Genomic DNA, 17872 nt, shown 5'->3' with positions numbered 1-17872 from the left:
TTCCTCCCACTCCCTCCTTGACTCATTTCAATCTGGCTTCCGTTCTCTCCACTCCACTGAAACTGCCCTCACGAAAGTCAACAATGACCTCCTTGCTGCCAAATCCAAGGGCCACTACTCTCTGCTCATTCTCCTTGACCTCTCTGCTGCATTTGACACTGTAGACCACCCTCTCCTCCTGCAAATCCTTTACTCTCTCGGTTTACGTGACACTGCCCTCTCCTGGCTTTCCTCCTACCTCTCTGATCGTTCCTTCGATGTGTCCTCTCATGACTCCTCTTCCCCTCCACTTCCACTAAAGGTAGGAGTTCCCCAAGGTTCTGTTCTTGGACCTCTCCTTTTCTCCCTATATACATCCTCTTTAGGTGAACTCATTAACTCCTTTGACCTCCAATATCATCTCTATGCAGATGATACTCAAATTTACCTTTCCACCCCTGAGCTCTCCCCCTCGCTCCTTACCCGTATCTCCAACTGTCTCTCTGCTGTCTCTTCGTGGATGTCCCAGCGCTTTCTTAAACTTAACATGTCTAAGACTGAGCTGATCATCTTCCCACCCTCTTCCACTACATCACTTTCCACAATTTCATTATCTATTGATGGCACAACTATCTCCTCTAGCCCCAGAGTGCGCTGTCTTGGAGTTATCCTAGACTCTTCCCTCTCCTTTAAACCGCACATTCAGCACCTCTCGCAGTCCTGCCGTTTTCACCTAAAAAATATCTCCAGGATTAGACCCTTCCTCACCCAGGATGCCACTAAAACCCTCATCCACTCACTGATCATATCCAGATTGGACTACTGTAACCTTCTCCTAGCTGGCCTCCCAATCTCTCACCTCTCTCCACTACAATCTGTTCTCAATGCTGCTGCTTGGCTCATCTTCCTCTCCAGACGTTCTACATCTGCTTCCCCTCTCCTTCAAGCCCTACACTGGCTCCCCTTCCCCTTCAGATGCCAATTCAAGATTCTTACATTTGCCTACAGACCCCTCACCAAATCCTCTCCCACATACACTTCTGACCTTCTCTCCCTTCACACTCCCGCCCGCACACTTCGCTCAACTAATGCATGCCGTCTCTCTTGCCAACTGATTACTTCCTCCCACTCCCGCATCCGAGATTTTGCCCGTGCTGCTCCCTACCTTTGGAATGCTCTCCCTCTCCCTATCAGACTCTCCACCTCTCTACAAATCTTCAAACGGGCTCTCAAGACCCATTACTTCATCAAGGCCTTTCAGCACTCATCCTAACCCACCTCATGCTCTTTCCTTCCTATCTTCCCCTTCTGTGTCATGCCTGTCTGTCTGCCCCTCCCCTTAGAATGTAAGCTCCCTTGAGCAGGGACCTCTTCCCTCATATGCTTCTCTTTACATTTTCTTCTACTCTCTACTCCCCATTAGGACACCTAACACGGGACCGCCAACTCCCGGCAGCTTATTGTGAGTGCTTTAATCACTATTTCAGCAATGTATATAAGTCGTGTCCTTGTCCTGCACTGTAATGTACTGTAAGTTACTTGTACTATGTAAGGCGCTGCGGAACACTTGTTGCCCCATATAAATAAAGGCTAATAATAATAATAATAATCGCCAAAGTGACAGCTTTTCAGAATAGATACTTATGGGGAGGAGGACTGATGAATTCCTCCGGTAATTAGGTGGAATTCCATATGAGTTCTAAACCTAATTACCTCCAGAGAATTTTATGTGTTAATGAATAGGCTCCTTACAGTACAAAACATTGTAGAACATAGGATGCAAGCTGCACAAACATTGCCGTGTATACAGTCTGAGAATATCCACATAAACTGCAATGGCTGGTGCTGCTGTTGGTAATGGGGAGGAGATGATAGAATACAGTAGGTCAGGGAAGAAAAAGCACAAAAGGTAAAAGGTCACAGCCCTATAGATATAATACTAAACATCTATACAAAGCTAGGCACTGAACTGATCCCTTAAGTTCCTTTTAAGTTAATCTAAATACCAGATACTGTATGCCTAACTTCCATCTTGGTCAACATAGTGACTGTCTTGGAACACATACTGTATTGTGTTGTTTATGGGGGGAGTATTAAATTAGTGGAGATGGTCGGGAGTTGCCGGCGTGGCAATATTTACTCCAGTGCCTCACGATTACCAACATGAAAGATTTTTCTTTGCTCCCAATAGAGATTTGTAGGAGAAACTGAGATATTTGGATATCATAATTAGCAGTAATTAACGCAAGTACATATTATGTTGCAAATCGCAATTAATTAGAGACTCCCCTATATTTCTCAGTTACTGCATACTGTACCTGCAAATAAAATGACATTAGTCCAACCCAGACACAAAAGTGGGAGTGCAAACACAGCAGCACAAAAACACTTTCAATATAGACCCCGGGAGGTCAGCGCTGGGATGACGTATTTGCTCCCAGCGCTGGTCAAGCGGAAGTAGAGGCGGGTATTTGAGTTTGGAACTGCTCACGAGCCAATCACAGCTCGTGGTTCAGCAGCCAGTAGGAGTTGGCTGCGGCAAAGCTTTGCCCACTCGCAGAGCTGGAGAAGTGTGGGGGTCATTCAGACCCGCTCGCGAGCGCAGGACGCTCGCAAGCGGGTCGATGGTGCCGAATTGCACATGCGCGAGACCCGAATAACGACGGCCAAGCCGTCGTTATGGGTCTCACACCAAAGGGGGCGTGCTGTCGATGTTGATTGACAGCACGCCCCCTTTGGTGGGCGTGCCGGGGGCGTGGCTGCCAGACGGAGGCGTTCCCATGGGAACGCCTACCGTCTGAGTCCGGCCCCACTGACATCACTAGTGATGTCAGTGGGAGTGATTTTGGCTCTGATAGAGCCAAAATCACTCCAGGGCTTGTGGTCACCGAGACCCTACCACAGGGTCTCGTCGCAAGCTGATGGTCGCGATGGTCCTGACCATCGCGACCATCATCATGGACGCTCGCTATAGCATGGACGCTCGCTCAGCAGTGCTTCCAGTAGTAGTCCTCCCCCAGTAGTAGACCCCACCTATGCAGTGCCCCCACCTATGCAGTTTCATGCTTGTTGTCAGGTGTTCCATACCCATTGCCAGGGGCTCCATGCTCATTGCCAGGGGTTTTATATTCGTTGCCAGGGATATTTTATATATATATATATCTATATCTATATATATATATATTTGGGAGTGTATGTAAATGGGGGCGCCGGTGCTACTTTGAATTCAAAGAGCATCCCTGCTAGTCACAGAGCTCCGCTCCTAGTCACTGGGCATCCCTCCCAGTCACAGGGTATCCCTTCTAATTCACAGCACATCCCTGCTAGTCACAGGGTATCCCTCCCAGTCGTATAAAGCATCCTATACTGCCACATCCCTCACACTGCATTTATATGTACAATACACCATGTATCACAGAGCACCAATCATCATCACCATAACGAGCATCCTGCACAGATCATCCCAGTAGTAGTCCCCCTATGCAGTGCCCCTTATATAGTGCCCCACGTAGTGGTCCCCCTATGCAGTCCCCCTTATATAATATCCCCAGTACAAACACCCCAGCAGTGCCCCCAGTAGTAGTCCCCCCTCAGCAGTGCCTCCAGTAGTAGTCCTCCCCCAATAGTAGCCCCCACCTATGCAGTGCCCACAGTAGTAATCCCCACCTATGCAGTGCCCTCAGTAGTACTCCCACCAGTGCAGTGCCCCCAGTAGTTGTCCCACCAGTGCAGTGCCTCCAGTAGTAGTAACCCCAGCAGTGTCCCCAGTAGTAGTCGCCCCAGCAATGGTAGTTCCCCCCCAGCAGTGCCCCCAGTAGTAGTCGCCCCCAGCAATGCCCCCAGTGGTAGTCCCCCCCCAGCAGTGTCCCCAGTAGTAGTCACCCCCAGCAGTGGTAGTTCCCCCCCAGCAGTGCCCCCAGTAGTAGTCGCCCCCAGCAATGCCCCCAGTGGTAGTCCCCCCCCAGCAGTGCCCCCAGTAGTAGTTGCCCCCAGCAATGCCCCCCAGTAGTACCCCCCCAGCAATGCCTCCAGTAGTAGTCATCCCCCAGCGATGCCCCCAGTAGTAGTCCCCCCAGTCGTAGTCCCCGCAGCAGTGTCCCCAGTAGTAGTCCCCATAGTAGTAAACACTCCCCCACCGCCAGACTGACAAACAAACAAAAAATCCAGTTACCTTGATCCACGCTCCGGCATATGCTCCTCCGTCCGGCATTCTCCCGGGCCGGCCCGCTCTGCATGATGGGAGAGACATCATGACGTCTCTCCCATCACCCACTGTGGAAGCCGGAAGAGCACGGCTCCGGCAGTGGGTGCAATGCAAGCAGCCGATGAGAGTCTATCTGCTAAAACAAACACACAGCTGCTGGCGCCGGCGGCTGTGTGTTTGTTATACTAGTAGTGTAGTGCGGACTGCACTTATGTGCGGTTCATACTACAGCCCTGCCTGGGTGACTAACATATGTCTCCTCCTAGGCGGCGGCCATTTTGGGAGGGCCGTTTTCAGCAGATTTCATGCGGACGGCTAGTGGGCATGGAATCTGCAGCCACCGTGCCCCACAAGCCTCTGCGCCCCCAAGCCACAGCGGGGTCTGTCAGAGCTGTAGTTACGCGACTGGCAGCAGGCATCGCACCGCACCCCTCTTACATAAGTATAAGTATTTTATATAAGTATTTTATATTGAATATGGTAGAAAACACGTAACCTATGGAGGGATTGAGAGAGCGAAGATGCAGACAATGAACATTTAGCGAAGATTAGCCTTACAGCTGCATTCAAAATAGATTGTAGTGGTGAGAGTCTGTTTTGGGGAAGACCAGTAAGGAGACTATTGCAATAATCATTGCGGGAGATAATGAGTGCATGAATGTGAGTTTTTGCAGTGTCTTGTGTAAGATATGGTCATATCTTGATATGGTTTTTCGATGTATGTAACAGGATTTGGAGACATGGAATGTAGAGAACAAAGGACAGTTCAGAGTCAAGAATAACACCTATTGTTATACTATCACACTGCTTTCAGCTCTTTGCTAGGAGGGGCTCTTATCGAAGCCTGTCTCTTGGCAAGAAACTGTTAGTAAATTTGTGTGAAAATATTAATTTTCACTTTGCGTATTTACACAAAAAATATTATCACATCCACATTAAAAATGCGGATTGTGATAGACATGCCCCTAAAACATAAATAGATATGGATATTTGTATATTTAAAGGCTACCTTTAATAACACAGCTAAGTGTGTTTTGTAAAAAAAATATTAAAAATGCTGGAGTAGATCTAATGTAACAAAAAACATTGACCTTGGAGAAGAAACATATTACACTTGCTAATCTCATCTAGTCTGACTTTCTAAGAGCTATAGGACAAAAAATGTTTAACTACAAAAATATTAATGAAATTCTATTATCTGAAGTGATGGCTCCTCATTTTCGGGGTAAAATGAATCTGAAACCATAATAAGCAGATTTGTGTTTTATCAGCACTGTCGCTTCCACTGATAACATCAAGTAGGGTACAACTTAGAGGTCTTAAAGATACAGATAAATTGTCGTTCAAGAACGTTTAATAACAACTTGTTTCTAAAAGTGCTTCAAATACAGTCCAATCTGACTGACATGTTTCTACAGAACACAAAGAGAACAATCTCTCAAGAAACATCCTTGGGTTTTATTTTAACAAATATGTATTTAAACATGTAGCAACGTTCCTTCATGCTATTTGCCTTGAATCCCTAGACATCTTCTGCCACTTTTGTTAGGTATTTTGCTATCCTTGCCTGCACTGTCTGCCTTTTCTTTTGTACTCAATGGCTTGTCAGTCATATGTACAGTAAGTTTTACAATGTATTAAATAATGAATGGCAAATGCATAATAAATTATGAGGCTGGGGATGTTCAAAGATGTGCAGGCAGGGGAGGCAGAGCCTCCCCTGTCATAGTCCTTCCCCTATCATGCTCCCTGTCATGCTCAAAAGTTTTGATCTAAAAACTGTGTTTTATACATGTGTGCCTCCCCATCCATTGACCTCACCGCACGTCACTGGAGATGTATCAGGTAACAAAGGACTACCACTATATCTTATTGGGTGGGATGCAAGACACATCGCATTTTGAATGCAATGCATCCCGCCACTCATCGCATACATAATGGCGTTAACTAATGCTGTATGCTTGGGAAAAAATCACTCTCCTGGTAAGAGCTGTCCTTTGTGGTAGAATGATTTCCTGGTTTAGGACCCAGGAGTCCTTCTGTGCATGTGTCGGGTGCCGCACGTGCCGTGGGGGGTGCTGGGAAGGTTCCGTTTGGATCTCTCTCAGGGAGAAGTGCGAATAGAAGCCCATAGATTTCTATTGGGCAACGCTGTCTAAAGATGGCATTGCTCACCACATCCAAGCCCCAGAATGTATCGCTTTCCAGAGCTTGGTGCATTTGTGGTAAATGGCCACACCTACAAAAACGTAATTTACGGAGGCTTGACCGCAAAAACTGCTTTGATGCATCCCACCCACAATCCACTTATTTATATTATACCCATTTGTTACATGCTTTTATCTCGCTGTGATTTTATTGTTACCACCTTCCTTGCTGCACATTATCTCACATACTAATAATTGCTATTCATAAACATTTTAATCTGGAACAAGCCCATACTGTATCTCACACCTATGCGATCTGATGAAGTCAGATGACGTTGTTGTAATATTACTGTTTTGTATCATCTATAAAACAGAAATGAAATGGGCTTTGTGCCACAAGAATTTGGCAGTTAGACAATGCTGCTGCCTAACCTCTATCAAGGTCCACTAAAACAACGCGACACTACTGTGCATATGTAGCTGCTTGGAATACAGCAATCAAAATCACATTAACATGCTTTATAGAATAAGCAACCTCTTACATTTTTTGTGTGTTGCTAGATCTAGATCACATTTGTTCTTGGAATTGCAGTGTTTGAAAGAGGGCACTGCAAGAGTCACAGATTGTTCTAGAGATTGTGTGTGTGTCTAAACGCCTTAAAGGTATATGCCTGGTATGTAATAATAGACCACTGTTTCCCAACATCGGTCCTCATGGCGCACTAAAGCTGGATACACACTGACAGATATATTGGCCGGTCAATTTATTAGTCAATATATCTGGTGCCCATCGGCCAGTGTGTACCAGCGATAGGTCTGTGATATGTCTGTGAATGATGTTGTTCACAGACATATCGTGTCGGCTGTGCTGCACAGCCAATGGACAGATATTTCTGCAGACATAACTGTCCATCGGCAAAGTTGTACCGGCAGCCTGACTACCTCCCATACACATGCAGCGGCAACCGCAGGGAGGGGGGTGGATGCGCCCCCAATAGAGCAGTACCAGCGGCTACCTGGAAGATGATGGTCATTCAGAGTATATGAACGACCATCATCTACAGATATATCTGCAGATCACTCGATCTGCATATATATCTGCTACACTGTAGGTGTGTAACCACCTTTACAGTCCAGGTTTTAAGTATATAACAAAAAATGCAGGGGCGCCGCCGACGGGTGCCCAGTCTCTGCCACCTAAGGAGAACTAGTGGGTGCAGGAGCGTTTCTAGAGAGGAGGGGGCCCGTGTGCAGTCTCCGACACAGGCCCCCTCCTCTCTGTTTGCCAGCCGGCTGCGCACTGAGCTGTGCGCGGCCAGCGCCGGAATTATAGACTCTGGGCACTAGAGTGCACCCAGAGTCTATAGAGGATGCGCTGGTCACCTGGAAAATGGCGGCCATTTTCCAATCGTGTTTACAGCGCCGGACCTCTGCGCAGATGTGGGACTCCAGAGAGGTAATTCTATGGGTGCAAGGTGTGTGGTGCAGGGCCTCCCTGGACCCAGGGGCCCGTGTTCCCAGCACACCTTGCACCCATTATAGATACGCCCCTGAGTGGGTGTTTCAACTTACACAAAGAGAATACAATTGAAAACTAGGAGAGTATCTCCAGCGCTGACAAGGGTACTTTATAGATCAAAACTTCATTGTGACACTTCTGCTATGCAAAACGAGTCTCTCCATAGATGGGAGCTTAGCAATAGAAGACAGTTAAAGGTAGTGTCAAAACTTAAGTGGTCAAACACCCTCTTACCCAAACATGAAATTTGGGCTGCAATTAGCAAATAAAGGATGACCCTACAAAACATTGATGAACAATAATCAAATGATTAATTAGTTAGATTAATGGCATCATATTACAAGTCAATATTGTCATGGATAAACAAAATTTTAAAATAACAAAATAATTTTCATTATTGTAGACAACAATGGTTAAAGGAATAATTACAAACACATATCATGTCAAAACACTGTATCACAAGTTAAAAATCAAGCTTAAAAAAATCATTGGTATGTATGTTTGTGTGTTTGTCTGTCTGCCCGGTTATATATTCGGACACCCCAGCACCGATTGGGATGAAACCAATGCAAGGTGGTCCAGTTGGGTCCTGGCCAGGTTTTAGGGGGGTTAGGGTCCCGGTTGGGCTCCCGTTGGTGTACGCTGGGCAGAACTTTGACCCGGGGAGAATCTTCTGAGCCTTCCAGTGGATGCATTTGGTCAAAAACTTCACAGAGTGGTAATATTGGATCCCAGAAGACATACTAGGGGGTTAAAGTCTCGGTCGAACCTCCTGTTGGTTTACGCTGGGCAGAACTTTGGCCCAGGGAGCCTGTTCTGGACCTTCCACTGGATGGATTTGGAGGTGTGGCAATTGGTCTGGAATACCTAACTTAATAAATTGAAGATTTAAACCTGGGCAACGCCAGGTACTTCAGCTAGTAATAATATGAAACTCTCACTTAAAAATGTTATACATTTCACAGCATGATTCATCCTACACTGCCTGAGGAAGCAGCCAGGTACTGTGAAATGCATTGCAATTGTAAGTTAGAATAAAATTTTCCCTTTATGCTTTAGATCCCCCTTGGTTCGCTCATGTGCTGACCGACGGCCGTTCATGTGCAGAAGGACTCCCAGGTCATACACGCGGATGTCCTCTCATCGCAAAAGACAGCTCTTTTCAGAAATGTTTATTTTGGCAAACACCTATTAAACAGGTCACACACACACGGATGTTCAGCAGGATATTGATGATTGGGGTCTGCACAACTGGCAAATACAGTTCTGTACAGTGATCCCAGCACCAGGATGCAGCCCATGGCTGATATATATGCACCAGGATGCAGCCCATGGCTGTTATGTTTTGAGCTGTCCTGCTGCAGTCACTGATGAATCCCTGCTGTCCTCTAGTCTAACATTAAACTGTGTACTTCCATAGTGCATGATGTCCAGGACGAGTAAATGCACCGCTTTGTTTGTTGACCTTTTGGAATTGCTCTGGGCCAGACACTACTGCACCCCATGACAGGTGCCACACAATTTATAATTCAACTCCCCCATTGTGTAAAATGTGCTTATAGACTCATGATGCTGAAGAGCATGAGATGTATATGCTTAATGCTACAACTGCCTAGTGTCACAGTGCAATGGGTCACACAGTGCCGACTCGGTAGGGTTAGGCCGGGCTGTCGCTGTAGCAGAACGCAGATGGAAGTTGACTATGAACTATTGTCAGTGCAAAACCATTGATGGTGAGAAGAAAACATCAATATCTCATCCTCGTTGGCAGAAAAAAAAAAAAACACATTGGACATCACCCGCTAACCATCGATGTTTGCATAACATTTATGTTCGGTCCTCATCCCTAACTGAAAGAACACCACAAATGGTGGATGAGTGCTTGTCTACTCTTTTCCTGTTTTAAACACTGAAATCTCTGAGTGTGTATTGAATTAGAATAATTTCAAGCATTATTATTGCATATGGTAATGTATTTGTGACAGTATTATACTGTGTTATTGGTAAAAATCCATGTGCAGTCCTTAATATGCAGAAAGTCTTAATATGAAAATTAGGAGGAAAACCTAAAATATTGTTTTTCGTGACTAATGACAGCACGTTTGTGAATGTTGTTAACATTTTGAATAATGAGTCACATGCTGTTAATGACTGCACTTGAGCAATGCCAATGTTATTGTGCTATTATGTGAATTTAAATGTAAAATATACCGGAAATTAAAACAAATATCATTGCTGTGTGTGTCTTGTCTTAAACTTTACTACAGTTACCAGCACTGGCGTCCCTCTACAGGGTGACAGCCGGTTTGGCCAGTAGGGTTGTGAGCCCCGTGTTGGGGAAAAGTAGGTGTGACCTTGTGGTGAGGGGGCGTTGCCACGCGTCCCGAACACCCGTTCTAGTATCTCCGGGGGGTCCTGGAGATGCGGACTTCCCCCGGGGACCATTTTATTTGCAGTGCTTGCTCCCTCATGGTGTCGCAAGTAATGCTACAGTGCAGCACCCGGCTCCTGGGGGATTCAGCACTTTTAAGTCACCCCTCGGGAGAGATACTCGGCTGCATCCTGCACCTCCCTTGTGACGCCATAGGTTACCAGACCCCTCTGATATCTGTCTACACACACACACTGCTGATGTTGGGCACAGTGGAGCGATCACTTTTTCTTCAGTGCAGGACTACATGTCACACTGCACATGTGTCCAGATAGCATGCGCACAGAGTCGGAGTTGCGAAGAGGCATGCGGGACACACTGGTCTCCGAAACGTGTTGAAAATATAGTGGGCGTTTCTGGGCGGTGACAGGGAGGTGGCTCAGAGCACACAGGGAGATGTTCCGTCTTATGGGCATGTTATGGTATGTCTGTTTAAGTAATTGTGTACACAGACACTCAACAGAGGAGGCCATATGTGGATGGAGAAACTGAACCTGCCATAGGGCTGGTGCAAGTTTCGATGGTGCAAGTTTCGATGGTGCGACCGATGGTGCGCCTAAAGACGCACCAATTGGTATTTCAGTGCCAACAAATGATGTCAGTGCATCTCAGTCCTCTAGGGAAGGGATTTGTAGAGGCATTTGCATAAAGGCATAGATGGGCAAAAGTCAATAGGCGCAGACATGGACGCAGCTGTGTACGACTCACAATCAGGCCCAATAGCTAAGAAAATAGAGAACAAATAGATAGTTGTTGGATACTAATTGCTTAGTATCCAATATCCTTGTGTTTAGCTGTACAAAATGTTGATTTAAAAAAATTGTTAACGAATTCTCCCCGTAGTGCAGCTAGTCCATCTACCAGTGCCAACTGGTCCACTTCAAACACAAACTATAACATTAATGTTAACAGACTCTACAGGATGCAGAGAGCATGCCTGGAGTTTCCAAAGCCAAGCCAAGTGCAGGTGACATGCGGCAACGATGGTGCAACACCCAGGGCTCTGTGCCCTGTGCAGTGGAACCACTCACACGCCCCTAGTTACGGGCCTGCTTCTGCTTCAGCACACAGCATCAGGTTCCAAGTATGGCATACATATGATGATTTCATCGATTTTAACCAAGTCATTCTTGGACATGCTGTTTTGGTGGTTTTTTTTCACATATACGAGGCAATTTAGGGCCAATTTGTGGATATTTCTCTGTGTTGGGAAAGCCCCAAACCCTCATTTATATCTATCCTTCCTGACCATAGCCCTTTGTGAAATCTCATTGCTATTTAATTGCTGGACCTTCATGCCCTTGGTTGTGGGTATAAGAAGAACTAAACGTCATAGACTATTGTCTAGCACTGGTGACAGATACAGTACCATGCATTGGGCTTAACCCATACTTCTGTACTAACAAGGCAAAATACTTCACAATCGGTAGGTAAATGGTTTATCCATCCTAAATTAATTTGCATCTTTCCACTCTTCCTCCATTATGATCATTGGTGTTTTAATAATATTTACCTAGAGGGGTCCCATAGTGGACCGGGGTTTGGTATGATATGTCAACAGTCATAATATTGACATTCATCATGTAGACAGTGGAGAAATGTCGCCATGTTAGACTGTTATTGTCCCTGGTGACCCAGCAGTAACTTACCTGCTCCTGGAGGCTGCAGTGGCTCCAGCAGCATCTTCCGATAGCTGGAGGTCATGTGACTGTCACTTCTGGGTCAGACCTCCAGCATTCAGGTAAGTATTTTTCTTCTATCCCTAACCCTCCCTCTAATACCTAACCCATTGTGAGCATGTCGGCGTGTTGCTTTTCGAGAATTTGACAATGTTGACACTAACTGTCGACACTGTGGTGTCGAGTCTGTCTACACAAATTTTGACGTTGTTATTATCGACCTTTTGACTACATTTCGTGGACCGCACAACACGTACCTTAGATTTCTCTCGGATCCCATCTCAGAGCAGTTTGAGTGCCATTTGATGGGTTCGCAGACCTGCCTCTCCTGCTTTCCTGAATAAGCCCTTTTAGTAATGGCTGTTTCATGACATAAGTGCAAAAATCATCCATATATCTGTTGCTTTAGAAAATTATTTTAGGTCCCTATTCATCTACAAAAAAGAATGCAAGAACTGGGTCTCTATGGTTATATACAAATTCAAGTAATTTATTGTAAAAGCTACCCAGCCACCTCCAAAAAATGTTTTTGCTACAATGCTCCTTCCCCTGTATTACAGAATCACCCAATCAGTTAAGTTCCCCCTTCCCCCCAAGTTTGTGGCCAGGCCTGTTTAAAGCATAGAGAAATCTGTGAAAAATGGCTGCATGTAACAGTACCCACTAGCCACTGCTAGGGAAGGGGCATGTTAAAAACATATTTATATTAGGTGGTGCTGCACAGCTTCAATATTTGCATTCATTTTGTTTCTATTAAATCATTCTGAAAATTAAAGATATGTATGAAATGAATGCATCTACATATTTACAAAGTAAAAGCTTTAGGAAAAAAGAAGTAAAAAAGATCCCCTCAATAGGGAATTTGACCTCTGCCCTTATTTAACTAGAAAATGGCTTCTGCACGTCCCTCGTATACTGCATATTACTGAATATAACATTTGCAGAGAATATTTTTGTGCATGTGATACTGGATAGTGGATACGCCTTTATCTACAGGCAAACCGGCCATCATTCTCATACAGCTAAATTCTTTTTGGAACTTTCCTACATCATAGTGTTCAATTATAAAATTCAGTGGCATGTTTTAAAACTGTTCTAAGACACGACTTCAAATGCAGCCCTTCAGACCAGTAAAATCCAACAGTCCTGCCTTTATTTCACTTAAATCTCAAGGCTGTTTGATCGCCTCCTCTTTGTAGTGAGTTAGAGCTGAGTGGATACTATGGAATAAGTCCTGGATGCAGCCTGCAGCAATTCTAGGGGTCACAGTGGCAATGACTGCAAAGTTCCAAGCTCTTCCCATTCTCACACAGTTGCACAGTAGGATCCTCGCCAAGAATAAGTCTATAATGTTACCTAAGTAGCTGATTAACAGGCAAGATCCGTAATTCAAATATATGTGACCTTGATATACCCGTCATTAAAATGGGAACATATATAAAAATATGAAAGCGGAGAATATTAAAAAGAGATTTTGGTATAGTATGTGTCTTTTGAAGGACAGCTGCTTCCGAGAGCCTCATTAATCCGTACAAACCTTTAGAATACATCAGATGTATGTGATGTAAAATTGCCCAGCAGAATAAAGCATTATGGTAAAATGGGTGGTAGAAAAACTGGTAATTATCGGGCAGCTTGTTGACTCATGTCACTGCTATAAAATATTGTCAGATTATCTGTAAAACGCAGCTTGTTCAAGATTTATCAAACATTAACAAATAAGTCTCTTATATATATTTCACATACACAGATACATGGGGGAAGAACTTTTCCTGTGCATGCCCTACTTCCTGCGAGAGGTTACAATAGGTTTCTAGATAGTAAATGCACAAATGAAACTACATACCAGTTTGAATGTGTTTCAGTGGAATAAACCATTGTCCAGACAGCTGGACTAGATAGCTGGCACCGAATGTTTTATAATTTTTTAAAAGTTCCCAATGTGTTTAAAGAGTCAGTATTATGTGAGCGTTATGCAGTGACATGCGATAAGGTAAATGGCTGGGGAGGCACTGGCTAATATCAAAGACAGATTTACAGATTCATATAAGAAACCAAGGGTACATTATACAAAGGTGCAGCAGTATATAATGCTGGAAATTTGGTGTGTTTTGATCAGGGATGTGTGGAAAAGGTAGACAGGGGAGGCAGTGCCTCACCTACCATACACTTTTTACTCCTGAGTTTTGACTATAAAAATGATTAGAATAATACAAAGAAGATATTTATAATATTTTCTTTAAAATTTTCATATAATTGTTATAGTCAAAACTCTGGAGTATACTGAAGTATGAAAGGAAAGGAAATGCCTCACCTGACCGCACATCACTGGTGTTATGGGGGTGTAAATGCATACGACTGTGTTCTCTTCCATAGCACTGTAGCCACAGAGTCCATTCGTTGAAGGATTTGAGATGGATACACTGCACAACCCCTAGGCTGCGTGAGTGGTCAATGGTCCATCGATGGTGGAGTGCTCTTAACCACCAGCGGATTTGCACTATGCTCAGATAACGGAAGTGGGCGTGTGAGGGTTTACTCAGTCTGTCACATGCTATTACACTAGGTGAATGCTGAAACTGGCATTTGCATATTTTCGCTATTGCAAATCCATACAAAATCGCTACGTGACTGATTTGCATCCACCTATGAATTAGGATCCTACTACAAAGAACAAAACCTGCTTATGTGTAGTAATGTAAAATGACTGCCCCTCCAATGAGATGAGTATTTACATTAGGGATATGCGCCGACTCCCATGTTTTGGTTTAGGATTTGTATCTACTCCGAGGTTTTGGATCTGGATTTGGTTTTGTCATAACCGCCCTTACGTGTTTTGGTTTTGGATCTGGATTTTCTTTCAAAAATTTATAATAACTGCTAAAATCACATAATTTAGCGTTTTTTTTTTGTTCCTACAGTATTATTAACCTCAATAACATTAATTTCCACTCGTTTCCAGTCAATTTTGATTTCCTCCTAGCTCACAATATTGTTTTCATCTTATTTAGGCCCATAATTTGCACCAAGCTAGCTGGCTGACTAATCTAAGTGGCAGCAGTGGGTGGCACAAACACGTGGTAGTTCAACTTCCAAAATGGAACATAAGGAAACATATGTTTTCATTATTCAAGAGGCCTGAGGGAGATGGAGTATGTATGTAGTTGAAGGCAGGGAAAGGAAGGGTTGATTCATAGTAAATTTATTTTAAGTATTGGATTCCAAAGCAAATTTATAAGGGAGGGAGGTGGGGAGTCATTTTCAATGAATATTTGACTCATTCACATGAGTCCTTGCCCCAGTTGAGGTCTTGTGGTGTTCCAGCTTTATTTTTATAAATGAAAGGGGCATGCAGTGGATGCGGTCTGTGGCAGCACACAAAACAGAAGCTCTGAACAGAAAGGGAGCAGAGGGATTTTTAAAGTCTGGTACTAAACATCTCTCATCATTGTTTACAAAAATATATGACATCTATTAAACGTTTGCAACACAACAGTGGCAGACAGGATGGCAGTTTCATCTACTATATAAAAGCGAAAATTTGTCCTTCTGTCTTTCTAAACAAATCCACAGTTTACAAGCCAAGATCATGAAATTTTACATACGAGCATAGTGGAGGCAACTAAAAAACTTTTAAATCGAAATTAATTACTGTTAATTTTTAATTAATTAAAAAACACAATTTTAGCATAGCATTTGCCCTCTACAGGTCAGGTACGGAATTAGAAAAGGATTTAACTTATCTACTAATTTTTCTTTTCTTCCTTCTCTACTATATAAAAGAGAAAATTTGTCCTTCTGTCCTTCTGTTTTTCTATACAAATCCACAGCTTACAAGCATAGATCGTGAAATTTTACATACAAGCGTAATAAAACACGGCGGAGGTAACTAATATAATTTTAAATCAAAATTAATTACTATTCATGTTTAATTATTTAAAAAACACAATTTTTGCTGGATGCTCATTGTGGGGCCTCACAGCATATTGGTAGGGCCTCGGAGCAAGCATTTTGTGTTGTCATGTTTTGTCATGATCTTAATGTTTATTATCGAAGACAGTTTTAGCAGACTTTGCCAGCATACTCAGCTCTCTGTCTATACCAAATTACGCAACAACTTTGACTTCTTGCTTCGAACTGTGTCAAAATGATGACTTTGCAAGGACCCTGTTGTACTGTGAGCTGCCAAAATATTACACATGGAATACTTCTCCAAAAGTTTTTACGTGCAGAAAACAGGGAGTTGCTGTAAATTGTCTTCCTGGTATCAAAGCAACAGAAGCTCTTGGCCGTGTTTACACTGTACATCCGACAAATTTTGAATGCTTCTATCTCCGAAGTTTGCTTTACACCGTTACAGGTCCTACTTCCTTTGAAGACCTTAGGACTGTTGATGGGGAAGTTTGTCACACTTTTCGTGAGGTCTGACTAAGGAGAGGTTGGTTGGAGGATGCTATGTAAATAAACATTCTTAAAATCCATGGGTAATGCCAGGTACTCCAGCTAGTAAACTAAAAAATTAAAAATGTCAGGCAGCAATGCCCCAAACAGCACATAATGCAATGAAAGAGGTGCAAGATGGAATTGTCCTTGGGCCCTTCCACCCACCATTATGTTGTATATAGGACATGCACAGTTTAACAAACCAATCAACAGGGACTGCCAATTCTGGCTGAAGCGATTGGTTTGTTTGGGCCCCCACAAAACAAACTACAAATGGGCAGCTGACATTGCTGGCAATGATCTCTCCATGCACAATCTGGCTTTGCAGAGGGAAGATGTTGTCGCCATCATCATCCGATTCCTCACCCTCATCAGTGTGTACATCATCTTCAAACAATATTAATACGTCCCCTCTGGAATTCACCATTACAGCCTCAGGTGCTTCAGTAATTTTTAAACATAATTGGCGGTAAAGGTCTTCCTCATGGAATTTGTAGTTCATTTTGATGAACATCATCTTTTCCACATTTTGAGGAAGTAGCCTCCTACGTCGATCTCTGACAAGGTTCCCGGCTGTGCTCAAAACTCTTTCTGAGTACTTCTGAGTATTTTTTATGAATAAGAAAGAATAAGACACTGCGCTACCACTTACAGTGTCACAAGATTTTTTATGAATAAGAAAAGAATAAAACACTGCGCTACCACTTACAGTGTCACAAGATTTTTTTTGAATAAGAATAACACACTGCGCTACGACTTATAGTGTCACAATACGTGGATGATAAACTGCGGTCTGGCATTCTTTTTTGTGGAATCTAATTTTATTTAACTTTTATTTTTTTTCTCTGAGGAAGAGCACCCCTGGACAAGACACCAGCCCCTTGATGAACAACACAGCACCTTTTTATGGACAACAAAGCAGACAGTGCTCCACTTCCTAGACCCGGCAGTCCCACCCCCTAGGAGTGATGTCATGACATCACAAATTACACAGCTGAACACAGCACAATCATGTTCCTGTTTCAAACTTGATAAAGGGGACTGAAAGATAGGGACCTATTTATTAATATGCCCGCCACATAATTGTGGAGATAAGTATAATTTTTGCAATTAAAATTATGAATTTACTACAAAAATATTGCAGAGGCACTAAGCGATCACTGTACTTCTAACAAATCGCTGGTACGGGCTTCTACCAGATCTCCCATCCATGCATGTGAATATTCATACAGTTTGTCAATCTTTACTTTCTAATTGCTGCGATAAGCAGCGATAAGAAATGATAATTATCGGGATCAAGTCCTGATAATTAATAAATATGCAATATTAAAAAAAAGTGCTCCTACTGTATCATTAAAAGTTTTGAAGGCACCTAAATTATTCCCTTTATCATTAAGACATGTACATAGTATAATGTGATTTACTAAACACAGTATTAATTGTTTATAGTACTTTTTAGACTATTTATTA

This window comes from Taudactylus pleione, unplaced genomic scaffold, assembly GCF_031769625.1.
Source record: "Taudactylus pleione unplaced genomic scaffold, aTauple2 ptg001123l, whole genome shotgun sequence".
In the NCBI taxonomy this organism is placed as follows: domain Eukaryota; kingdom Metazoa; phylum Chordata; class Amphibia; order Anura; family Myobatrachidae; genus Taudactylus; species Taudactylus pleione.
The sequence above is the reverse complement of the archived record's forward strand: the minus strand, read 5'-3'. Positions refer to the sequence as shown.